Source organism: Lepidochelys kempii, chromosome 28, assembly GCF_965140285.1.
Source record: "Lepidochelys kempii isolate rLepKem1 chromosome 28, rLepKem1.hap1, whole genome shotgun sequence".
NCBI classification, from domain to species: Eukaryota; Metazoa; Chordata; order Testudines; family Cheloniidae; genus Lepidochelys; species Lepidochelys kempii.
The window spans coordinates 3258784-3268900 of record NC_136407.1 but is presented as its reverse complement, the minus strand read 5'-3'; the positions used below and the strand labels follow the sequence as shown (position 1 = coordinate 3268900).

The window sequence follows — 10117 nt, the reverse complement described above, 5'->3', positions numbered from 1 at the left end:
AATGACACACAACTGAATAACAATGAGGCAGCGCAGAGTTAAGCGGGTTTCAGTGGCTAAGAGGACAATGCAATGGGAAAATCTGTGGTCCTGTCTGAGTCAGCAGATATAACCTGCTCTAGAACTTCAGTCTGTCTGAAACGGAAAATGACTTACACCTCTCTGATATGTTGATTCTTTTTCTCTTTCCTCAAAGTTGGTTGGTCACACAGCTAGATATTAGTTTTCTTTGGCAGAATGTAGTTCAGCATTATTGAGGATTTTGAACCAAATTCCCATTTGCTTTAATGACCATTTCTTCCTTTATTTTTGCTTTTCCCCTACACCTCTGTGATCACATGGGGGAAGCTCAAAGGAAGCCAGTCAGCTGGAGAGAATACTCCTAGCTATGGGATACGCTACCTATGAAATGGCAGTGGTTTCAAATATTTAGTCTGAAATGGTGAAGAACAGCACCCCCCCAAACTGTACAACTAAGAGAATATAATCACAGTGTTGTTCAGCTATTTAGGTTAATGTTATTTCAGACACTCCAAAGACAGAGTTTCACAGTGACTTGGAACGATGCAAAATGTTTTTGCCAAAACAGTTATGTCCCAGGCCCTAGAGGTGGTTACTGCTGAAGATATCTCCCAGCTAATCCTAAAATTTGGGAACTATTGTCTCTGGGAATGCAGATGTGAAGGAAATAGAAGTGGTTTTTGCTTTTGTTTTTGAACTCACCATTCATAATTCTTCCAATGTATATAAAATGAAATCAGTGTTTAATGAGAGACAGCTTCAGAAAAATGACTCGTTCTGAATAGAAACCCCACCTCTAGTCCTGTGTAGTGATTCTCATCCAAGCTTATGTCTAGTTGCCAATTTAAACCTGCGCGATTAGATGAAGGAAATAAACTTGACATGTTTGGGGATGCTATTCCTCACTAGCACTACTGAGACCTTGCGTGGATTGGTAAAGGTGTCTTCTCCAGAGGCCCTCATCAAGACCAGATTGGCAGGAACTACTCAGGTAGAAAAAGCGGGCTCCGTGTCGTTGGTTTTCACTGCAGAGATGAAAGCTGTGGTGAACTAAGGATCCAAGTAAAACTTTGTTTAAAACACAGCTCCCGAGCTCAACGTCATTGATTAGCGTCCCAGAAGATGCCCTGGTGACCAGGGTAGACTCAAAGACTCATACACGCACCGTACTCGCCAGAGCTCCAGGGGGAGAATCTAGAGAAGGGGGAACATTTCTCATCTGTATCCCAGGAAGAGCTGCCAGGACTCCTCCAAGACTGCAATTCAGGTCCTGGATTAAGTTCTTGCTCTGTCTCACCTGGTTGTCGCCAAACAGATCCCAGCTGGGATGGAGTTAAGGAGGGAAAGGGGTTTCTCCTGAGAGTCTGATTTTTCTGTTCTAAAGGTTCCTGCACAATCAGAAATGAGCAATTTGGTTGCATCCCATCCCTGTGTGCAACTAAAAAGTCACTATTTGTTCGGAGCTGCATATGAAAGAGACAGTGTGTGTGTCTGCTGGGGAAGTATATGAAAGACTACGCTGTCTCTTTAAGCACAGTGGAAATCACCAGTGTGAAGTCTTGTTTAGAAAGAGAAGCGTGAGTTTCTCTCGGGGCTTTTGCCAGAGGGGAGACTGTAGGTCAGTGGGATCTGAGCTGGGGCAGCAGAAGCAGGGGGCAAGATCGGGAGTTTGTCATGTGATTCCTGTGCTCCAGAAATACTCTCTGCTCTACCCCTTAACCCCCTCACGAAAATCTCCATCCCTGCACTAACCCTCAGAGACCCCCCCACCCCCCGCCCCACACTGAAGCAGATTTTCTCTCTCTTGAATTGGCCTTCTACAAACATTTTTGCTGCTAAAGTCATCAAGGACATCTACGGTGAGAGAAAGAAACAAAACTAATCAAAACCAAAGAAACACACACGATCTCCCCCCCCCACACACACAGTTTGACTCTGATTTTTTTGACTGAAATCGCTAAGCAATAAAACACAGACATATAATGGCCAGAAAAGTAACCCCGGGCTCCCATGCTGCAGGTAAGACACGAACGATTGAAACACCAATGCTCTAGTTGCTCCGGTGTGACATTTCCAGTTGCTACTACGCAGGGGAGACATGCTGACTGCAGTAAGAGTTTTTCTGTGCAAATCAGCTTTCTTTATCAAAGGCCTGGGGATGGTTCTGTGGTCCAGTGAGCATCAAATCAAGTAACAGCCTGAGCATCCTTTCCCCTTCCTATCTGCAAGCGGTGAGATTTTAAAAACACGCTCTGTGGTGCTGCGTCCGACTAAGTAATTAGCTGGTACTGCACTAACCCTGCAAAAGATCCAGACACGCCCAGCTCTGTGGCTGGCAAACTTCCGGGGACTCTGCTGCCTATCATGAAATAGGCGAAGCACATTAACGTTAGACAGCTGCCCTTTCAGGGCACCTGAAAGAATACAAAAGAACTGTGATCTTGGTTAAAGAATGGCTGTCGCTTATTACAGCCCCGATTTCTACTGTGTGCACAAAGAAAGGTTTGAACGTGTATGCAATAGGATGATAAAACAGCTATTATTTTTCTAACATGCTCTGCTGATATTATGCCATCATAAGTGGTGCCCCTACAGCTGCCCCAGTGTTTAATGCTTAATTTGCCCTGAAGACTTGGAATGCATTCGCGGCCAGTACAGCTACAGGAAAAGTCTATTTACGTGTATGCGTATGGAGTGGAAATACTCCAGTGACATCTCCATGAAGCTCTCCTAGATGTACTCCCAAAGCCTTTGCAAAAGTTTTCTGGGGAGAGCAGCCTTATTCCATCCTCCGTGGTAGAACACTTTACCACGGCAGGCCAGCAGCAAGTAGTCTGGAATCATTGCATGACAAAGCGTGACAGCGTGTCGTCCGGTTGTTTGCTGGCATTCAAGCAACATCCGTTTTTATCTTTATGTGTTATCCTCAGGAGAGCGATATCATTCATGGTCACCTAGTTGAATTAGGGGAATTTTATTAAGGGGACATTCACATGTGGCCATTCCTTCCCGCTGTTAGCCACGCGATGAGAGGGAGTGGTGGAGCGATCATCCCAGAGAACTGGGTGTGTGTGTTTGGGGGTGGTTAGTTGGGTTTGTGCTGCACTGTTAACGAAAAATGCAGACCCTCCATTTGAAGGCCCAACCCAAAGGGTGTTTGGTATGGAAAATGAAGGTGCTGCTGTATGAAATCATTCCCACATGTTAGGAAGGTTAAAGAAGCCAAAAGACTGTGGCTTACCATGTCTGTCGGCAATACGAATTCTGTTGCCCACCGGCCCTGTGTGTCTAGTCTCACACCATACCGGCAGATACTCGATATAAGAGGCAAAATACCACCTTGTAAAGAAAACATACGTGCTATGTAATGTTAACATCTTGGATCACCGTGAAAGATTCTACCCATTGTTCTCGAAAATGTCTCTTTTTTTAAAGACCAATCTCCCTTTTTACACTCCCGCATGTGCAAATGTTTGATCACACCACTTATCATCTCCGTCCGAGAGGCGATCAAAGATGTTCTCGGAGCTCATGCACACCACACTCAAGGAGGCCAACACAATGCAATGTCAAAGTCCAAGAAAACACAAAATGAATGCAAGAGGCGGAACGAGCAAGAGGAGAGGAGTCTGAGACGACTGGACCAAACCTTCTCCTTTTGCCACTAGCTGCAGTTTCCACCACACAAACGAGACCATCTTGACTACTGCTCAGGACTTGCTATCGCCTGGCCAGGGTTGCAAGCCAGGTGGCATGGCGTTTGGACCGAAAACACTCACGTTTTGCTTCCTCCTTGTTGCTTGTATAATTTGCATAATACACAGGGACACAAATACAGAGACTAATTTATTTCACATAAAAAAGATTTATTACTATAAGCTGGTATAGTAATAAAAGAACTTCTTTCGGTTGTATCATGTTTTAAACAAGAGGCATTGAGACATAATGGGGTGGGTTTTTTTGGTAAAGTAGGGAATTGCAAATTTTTTGCAGTTGTACTGTTTCTTGTCATCATTCAGGTAGACCTGATTGGTTTCTTCTTTAATGCTGGGTATCAAGGGTCCTTCCCCACTGTGAACTCTGTGGGGACCGGCATTAAAAACTCAATAAGCTTATTTTTGCTAGCTTAGGTTAAAACTTCCCCAAGGCACAAACTATTTTACCTTTTGCCCCTGGACTTTATTGCTGCAACCACCAAGCGTCTAACAAATATATAACAGAGAAAGAATCCGTCTGGAAACGTCTTTCCCCCTAAAATCCTCCCCAAAAAACAACCCACAGACAGAGAGAACCCTTTTTTCCCCTCCCCCCCTCCCACAAGCTTTGAAAGTTTCTTCTCTCCTCATCGGTCATTTTAGTCAGGTGCCAGCGAAGTTATCTTTAGAGGTGAAAGGGTTTGCCCTCTGGCCAAGAAGGATTTACCCTTCCTGTTATATTTATGACACAGGGCATATGTGCCCATCTCTTATAAGAATCACACTGGACCTTTGATAAGTAACAATTGTGAAAATGAAATCACAGACGTTATAATATTACACATACTTTGCAGTCACTTATGCTATTCTTTCCACATTACCGAACATATACCTATCAGCATGATGAAAATGTTTACTTATCTGGAATATTTACAAAAATCATGATCATTAAGCAGTTTATGGCATTTATAGCTCATAGAAGTCTATGTTCCTTACATCGTGCAATCCTCACTTTCCTTTTCACAGTGGACAAAGTTTCAGTAGATACAGGAGTCCTCCACGCTTTCTGAAAAATAATTATAGCTCTATAAATGATTAATAAGTTTCTTAGCGTTTCTGGCCAAACCATTGGTTTGTGGGTGATACAGGCTGCTGAAGCTACGTTATATTAGTCGTTCACAAATATGCAGCTTATACTGAAAGAAAATAAGTTACACCGTAAACTTACATATAGACTTGTGTTAAGGACTGTTCCTTTGCGCATTTGCCACTTCTTTTATGTGTAATTAGCAACAGCTCTTAATATTTGTTTTGGAAACAAGTACTTGTACGAAGACATCAAAAAATGATTTGATAGCAACACTGACGTTGACCAAGAGCAGTTCATAAAAACAGTATGGTGATTGAAATCAGTGGGTGACCTGAGAGTAAGTTTGACTTCATCGTACAAATAAGCAGGGAAAAAAAATTATTGACTTCAAAAATTATTGACTTCAAAACTTATTGACTTCAGGTACAAGATCTGTCAGTATCCGCTGTGGGTATCCACGTCGAACAATCATTTTGTGCATTCCCTTTGCCACCTCAGATTGCTGACTTACTTCTTAGAGGAAAGGTTTCCACACATCCTGAAAGATAATCTCTTTCAGTATATAGTTGTATCCATCCTTTGTTACGGGTAACCGAGCTATTAAATCCATTTCCACAAATTCCCAGATCCGAGTAACCTACATACAAGGGAAATATTACAGTCATACTATATGTTTATCTTACTAATTGTTCTCAATAAACCCATAGGTTATAAGCAGAGAATGTAAAGCTCACTTTTAAATGCAGAAGAAAAAGAAATAAACAAACAAAAAAGAAGTACAGGAATATGTTATAAAACACAATATAAAAGTAAAGCTGAAGACATCTCTCATAAAATTAGAAGGGACCCTGAAAGGTCACTGAGTCCAGGTCTCTGCCTTCACTAGCAGACTCAATTATTGTCCCTGACAGGTTTTTTTTTACTTGATCCCTAAATTGTCTCGTTAAAGGTTGAATTCACTCAAATCGTGAATTTGGCACGCCAATGCTCAAACCACTGAGCTATCCCTCCTTTCCCCATGGGCACACACGGAAACATTCTACTAACTTGCCATTATCTGTGTTGTACTGGATCTTCGTGCAATTATTTTGGCAGAAATCTGAACTAAAGAAACCCTTATAACATACTCTACCTTATTCTCAGCTATATATTTATTTGATCATTTTACTATACTTTAGGTAAGCAATCCGAACACAACGATTATCTAACAAATTAGATCCCACCACCTTAATGGGTTTATACCCAGCAAAATTACAATAAATATATCACAATGATTACATAACTATATAAATAAATTACAGGAATGCAAACCATTTAAGAATTGACTATGCAGTTATTGTAAAGATTCTTCCTTATTCATACCGTTAGGCAGGAAGACCCTTAGGATTTTTGAACTTTAACCAGATTTGCCCATTACTTGGGGGTATGCTCATTTGTTGGAATTACTTTTTGGGTTTTTTTCCCCTCTGTTCATTCTACTAATATACTGCTTGTATATCAAGTTGTTGTAAAGCATCCCTCTTTCACTTTTAAACGTATTGATGTAAAACTTTTATTTTTATTCTTAACTCCTTATTGTATAGTTCTACAGCTATTCAAAGCAACAGTCTGAAGAGAACGTTAACAAACATTCTATGAGACACAGCGTGAGAGAAAGAGAGACCTTACTAAAGGAGCTTGAAAAATAAATAGAAACCTTGCTCAGATCCGTGCCACAGTTTCTCTACTCGAAGCTACTGAGATGTGATTAGTGTAACATTCTGCCTGCCTTTCTTTAACAATTTGTAACCAGCTTGCCCGTTACTTTGGAATACGCTCATTTATTACGCTTACTCTTCCGGAGCGGCACTGTTGTGTAATTCTACCAATGTACTGCTTGTGTGCCCAACGGAATCAGTCAAAGAGCACTTATTTGTCCCTATCCCCACATTCACATCACAATTGTAGTGGTAGTAATCCACTTGATGAGCGAACCCCAGAGTATTTTTGGCTCTACAGGTTAGGCAAAAGAAAGATTGCTGCAGAACAAATATGGAAGATACCAACAGAAGAGTTAAGTTATTTATGGACTAATACTAATAACTACTCAAGAAGAGTTTAAACAAAGTAAACTATATTATTCTACCTGAGGTAGAAAAGGAAACAGAGAGGGAAAATGAGGGTTCTCACCCACTCCAGAAGCTTGAACGAGTGAGGCTTTCCAGGCAATGGTGATGGTTCAGAATCTTGGATCAGTCAGCAGTAGATGATACCCCAGTGGAAATGAGGCAGAATTTTGGTCTATACACGAATCAGAAAAGTTACTGGATCGTGAGTAGATGGTTTTTGTAGAGAACATACAATGGTTCAAGAGAGGAGACTAGATTTGTTTATGAGTACACAGAGGACTCAATGGTTTTCTTTAGGCTACACAAGAGGAGCTGATCACTTCTAACTATGGTTGGTATTCCTTCGGGGGGGCGGACAATGAATTTGGGCTGCTTCAATATTTTGGCTCTCTATCAAGATTTCACAAAGAGAATTGGGCTAACTGCCTAGCTGAGTGTGTACAGCGAAGATTCATTAACATCTGGAGCACAGATCTCTGATGCTGCCGTTGCTCCCTGCTCTTTTGGTCCCAGAGTTCTGTGCGGTTATCTTTTTTTCCCATTCTGTTTGCTAATGCAGTATCTAGTTGTCCCATCTTTAATACAGATGAGGATAGGGGAGTTCTCTGAAACGTGTCACCAGGAATGGCCTTATCTCACGCCGCCATTCATTTCTCTATGCAAGTTTTTTTCTCTTATCAGCTTTGGTTCAAGCAGGGGGGTGGCTGTTCTTTCATGACTCAGACAGACTGGCTACTGTGCCCTGGTTCCCCAAGAGGACAGGTATTAGCTATGACCGCAGAGGTCATACAGGGCATTCAACATGAAATTATCCTTAACAATATGTGGTGACTACTTACATTCGAGCTTAGTTTAGGAGACAGACCACGGATTGACCAATAAGAATCTGGTGTTTCCCGTCCCCATAGTGCAATTATTTTTTCTTTTGGTGAATTTTGCATACAGATGCAGAAATGTGGACATGCACATCCAACAATTCTGCAGCCCGCTCCTCATGAGCCCAAGCCTTCATTTTTGCAGAAGAGTGTTGCCCTTGGGAAGGATGTACGAAGACGCCATATAAAACACTTACTGACTACTTGTGAATTATTTCACTATATCAAGTCTCCTCTAGCAGTAAAGTAGCACCCGGACAGCAGGTTTTTATATTTTTTGGTGGCGTCAAGAAAATGTACAAGGGAGTTTTCCTTGAGAAGGGGGCTTGGGATAAGTACCGGGTTCACAATGGTGCCAATCGTACCTTAGCACCAGGCGCACTCTAACTCAGCCACATAGATGCATCTGGCCCCTCCAAAGAGAGCAGAGGCAAACCCCTCGAAAGAGAACAGTGAGGGCAGAGAGAGAGAGGGGGCAGTGGCAACAGCGAAAATTACTAGGCACGGTCATTTAGGGTTCGGCTCCCAAAGTAGGGAATTGGGAGAGGGAGCTGTTTGTGTTGCTGCAGGAAAGACAGCAGGAGCACAGACCGTCGCGACATCCGCTGATTAACTAACCGCCCTGCTCACCATGATCTATAGACGCCTCACCCGGACGCCCAAGAATGTGGTGGGAAGGGCGGGGGGGGGTCAGGACGCCCAACCACTCCACCCCAGAGGACTAACCAAGAAAGAGAAAGCTGGCATTTTAGAGTGTGGTGTGGATTTGTCCTTTCCCCCAACCATTGCACCCGGTGCTTCCCTTCTCCCCGTCCCCTCTTAGGCTACCTAGCCAGCGATTCCCCTCTGTGTGACGAATTAAAAAAGAATGGATTAATTTTATTGCATTAACTTTATTGCGTGAAATTTATTGCAGCTCCAAAGCAAAGGCGGAGAGGGCGCTTGGCTTACAGAAAAGTAGAGTGAACCAAGGGGGGCTGGTCTTCATCACGGAGAAATAAACAGAACGCTCACGCTGTAGCCTGGTCAGTCCTAAAACTGGATTTCGACGCTTCTCTGATGGGCAGCGTTCCCTCTGCTGTTCTAATCGGCCTGGTGTCTGGCTGCGCATAATTAGCGGCCAGGCGAGTTGCCTCAACCTCCGCCATAAATTTCTCCCCCTTCCTTTCACATATATTTTGGAGCACATAGAAAGCAGTAATAACTATAGGAATATTGGTTTCGCTGAGGACTAACCAAGTCAGTAAACTGCGCCAGCGACGTCCAAATTCACATTCTACCACCATTCTGCACTTGCTCAGCCTATAGTTAAACTGCTCCTTATTAATGTCTAAGGTGTATGGCTTCATAAGCCATGGTATTAAGCGGTAGGCTGGGTCCCCAAGGATAATTTTAGGCATTTCAACATCCCCAACAGTTATTTTCTGGTCTGGAAAGTCCCTTCCTTAAGCAGTTCAAACAGACGGGAGTTCTTGAAGATGCGAGCATGTACCTTTCCCGGCCATCCCACCTTGATGTTGGTGAAAAGTCCCCTGTATTGAGAAGTGCCCTTGCGGTTTTTGTACACCCCAGCTTGGTGCTCTGGTGCCACGATAGGGATATGGGTTCCGTGTATGGCCCCACCACAGTTAGGGAATCCCATTGCAGCAAAGCCATCCACTATGACCTGCACATTTCCCAGGGTCACTACCCTTGATATCAGCAGATCTTGGGTTGCGTGGACTACTTGCATCACAACAGCCCCCAGAGTAGATTTGCCGGCTACAAACTGATTCCCGACTGACCGGGAGCTGTCTGGCCTTGTGTCACGGAGTCACTGGGCGGTGCTCTGGAACTGCTCCCCATGAAGCCAGTCAGGACTCTGGGGCAGTCGCCTTTCTGTGAGCAGCCTGTCCAACACACAGCTCACACAGCTTCCACCTTCCTGGGTCTGACCTCGGAGCATTCAGCATCCTCTGCCGCTCCGTGTGCTTCCCCCCAGTGAGTCCGCTCAGGCAGGGCTCCTGGGGAAGCCAGAGGGTCCTGCACCCCAACTTCGCAGTCAGACGTGACTCTCAGCCTGCCAGTAAAACAGAAGGTTTATTAGACGACAGGAACATGGTCTAACACAGAGCTTGTAGGTGCAGAGAACAGGACCCCTCAGCTGGGTCCATTTTGGGGGGCAGTGAGCCAGACAACCATGTCTGCCCTTCATGCCATGTCCCAGCCAGCCCCAAACTGAAAACTCCCTCCAGCCCCTCCTCCTCTGGGCTTTGTTCCTTTCCCGGGCCAGGTGGTCACCTGATTCCTTTGTTCTCCAACCCTTCAGCTCTCACCTTGCAGGGGGGA

General features: G+C 44.0%; 1 long non-coding RNA gene across 1 annotated transcript; it reads right to left on the bottom strand.

Annotated features, from left to right (window-relative positions):
- Nucleotides 1-4341: 4341 nt before the first annotated feature.
- On the bottom strand, nucleotides 4342-7429 carry LOC140904266 (uncharacterized). Its single transcript, XR_012156467.1, has 3 exons — nucleotides 6976-7429; nucleotides 4945-5443; nucleotides 4342-4782 (listed from the first exon to the last, which is right to left on the bottom strand). It is a non-coding gene; the product is annotated as an uncharacterized LOC140904266 (long non-coding RNA).
- Between the last annotated feature and the right edge of the window lie 2688 nt (nucleotides 7430-10117).